The sequence below is a fragment of the Galeopterus variegatus genome, unplaced genomic scaffold, assembly GCF_000696425.1.
Source record: "Galeopterus variegatus unplaced genomic scaffold, G_variegatus-3.0.2 Scaffold752, whole genome shotgun sequence".
Taxonomy (NCBI): Eukaryota; Metazoa; Chordata; class Mammalia; order Dermoptera; family Cynocephalidae; genus Galeopterus; species Galeopterus variegatus.
The window spans coordinates 395,588-398,092 of NW_007726863.1; the positions used below are offsets into that span (position 1 = coordinate 395,588).

Below are 2,505 nucleotides of genomic sequence, written 5' to 3' on the forward strand. Positions count from 1 at the left end.
TTTTTTTTTTTTTTCTGACGTGTAAAGCTGTAACCACAAATTGTAGCGGCCCTCCCCGGGGTGGGGGGAGGAGGGGAGGAGGGAAGGGAGGGCTTCTGGGGCTGCTCTCCCTCCCACAGCACCGAGGGGGGGTGAGGTGAGGCGAGACAGCGGCGGTACCACCCCGGGGCTCCTGGGGGAGGGGGCGGGGAGGGCATCAGTCCGCCTGCAGATTCCCGAGAGCCAGGGGCGTGAGCCGGCCTCGGGCGTGGGGTGTGGGCTTCTCCCTCGGTGTCGGCTGGGGACGCCTGCCCCCTGCCCCCTGTCCCTGCCCGGTGCGGGTCCCTGCACCCACTCTACCTCTGCCTCCTGATCTCTAACCTTCCCTCCCCCTCCCCCTCGAGTAAATGCAATGACACATTCTCCCAAATGCCAGCGAGCTGGCCTCGAAGCAAGTGATGGTGTTTTTCCTGCTGCCCTTTGTCTGGGCTGACCGCCCCCCTTGCCTATTGTCCCGCCACTTGTCCCATTTCCAAAAGCTCGAACTAAGTGAGGCGCCAGGGGCTGGGGCAGGTGACTAACCAGCTCACAATGCCCCCTGTGGGGGAGGAAGAGGGCACCGCAGACCCACTGCCCAGCTTGGAGGAAAGAAGAGGGCACTTGGCGGGGAGTTTTCCCCTCAAGTTCACAAGGTTCTTCATTCTTCTTCCCAGTGACCAGGGAGAGTGCACATGAGTGGGGGATTTGTAATTCATTAATCAGCACGAGGCACCAGTTTCAACACCAGAGGCTTCATGGGTGACTCAGCGAGAATGCTCCTGATTCAGGGCGATGGACAGACCAAGCGTCCCCATTTGTGAACTGCTTCCCCATAAAGACATTTGGCATTCTTCTTCCTTTGGGGTTTTGGGTTGTCGGTTTTTTCTGGTGCTGAGGTAGGGGCGGTTTGGCTGTGCAGTGCTCTCTTTCCTTCCCTTAGGCCTGGGTTGGGACTTGCTGGGCAGGATACCTAGGGGACCCACAAGCCTAGACCCTTCCTGGAGGGTCTCCCTTCCTCCCTCTACAAAGGGCTGCCAGGGAGAGCAAGCAGAGAGGAAACAGCTCTTAATCTGGGGCTTGTAGACAACATCCACTTTGTGATTTTTCTTGGAGGACAGTCATTTGGTCTCCAAGGCTTGGGTGCTCTAGAACTACACCACCAATTAAATCATTTGGTTATAAGTTGCTCTTGTTGCTGTTGATGTTTCAAAGGGGGAGAGGCCAGTGGTGGGCCAGCCCTGGAAGGTGATGTCTCTCTCTGGAGTGTCATCAGAGCCCTTATTCCCCACTCCTGCCCCTGTGCCCCTGGGAAGGGACGGCACTCTGCCAGGCTGGCCGCAGCCCCTCCAGCCTGTGGGTCAGAGCAGGCATCATGGTCATGGCCAGTGCTGGGTTCCCAGGGCAGCTTTTCCCTTTTCTGCACTTCAAGAACTGAGGTGGGGTGGGGGGGTGGGGGGGAAGAAGTTTGTTTTCAATTACCTCACTGGAGTGGGACAGACTTTGTTGTTGGGTTGCTTTTTCCCCCCCTCTCTCTCCCTCCTTTCTTTCTTTCTTTTTCATAAAATTTTTTCCTAAACAAGGAGAAAAAGCAAAGGAGAACTGGTCTGGGGTGGGGGGCAGGGGACCTTCTGGGGCATCAGCAGCAGCTCTGATGAAAACTGCCTTGGAGGGGCCCTGGTGGAAAGTGCTCAGGGCTTCCCTTTCCCCTCCACCCCTCATCTCCTCCCCACCCCCCACCAGCCAGGACTCTGGAGTTTCAATGACATTCTTGGCAAGTTAGCCCAACGATCTTTTGATGCCCATGCCAAGGTCAAGAAGGCAGATGCCCATGGGTGACTGGCACTGAGGCTGGCCAGGAGGTCCCCCTAGCCACTACCCTTTCAGAGGGAGGGCCAAGAAGGGAAGGGGAGAGGGCGATGGGGAGCAGCTCAAGCCCTTCTCCCCTCTGCCGTGCAGCCTCACTCCTTGTGGAGAGAGTCTGCACAGACAATGTGGTTTGGATTTGGCTGAGCCCCCTCAGCACCTTATAAAGCACCTTGCTGAGTCAGGGAGAAAGCAGCCCCAATGTGGGAGAGGAGGAGGGGGCCAGGAGAGAAAGAGGGCGGGGGAGCTGAAGAAAGGGAGGGGGGCACACGAGGGAAGAGGAGTGAGAAGAGAGAAGGGACCAGGGGAGGAAAGAGGAGACACAAAGAGGCAAATGGGTGGGAGTGAGAAAGCGGGGAGGAGGCAGGAGCTGAAGAAGGAGGAGGGGGAGAAGCTGGGAGGAAGAGGAAGAGACTCAAGTACGAGAGGGGAGTTTACGATGCTGCCCCCAGCAAACACTCACCTCCTCAGCTCGGGAGTCCAGAAAGCACTGGTTTATAGGAACTAAGGGCTGTAGCTCTGAACTAGGGACCCAGGCTGGGTGGGTGCAGGGACGACTGGCTTTACACATAATCCTCCTCTCTGCGCACCCCCCCCCCCCCCCCCCTTTTTTTTTTTTTTTTT

At 57.4% G+C, this 2,505-nt stretch overlaps 1 long non-coding RNA gene across 1 annotated transcript in view; it reads left to right on the forward strand.

The window, feature by feature from the left end:
- Positions 1-1,204, forward strand: part of LOC103589978 — a 49,954-nt gene extending 48,750 nt beyond the window's left edge. The window contains exon 4 of the long non-coding RNA XR_550430.1: positions 693-1,204. This is a non-coding gene — a long non-coding RNA (uncharacterized LOC103589978). The remainder of the gene's footprint in view (positions 1-692) is intronic.
- The last annotated feature ends 1,301 nt before the right edge of the window (positions 1,205-2,505 follow it).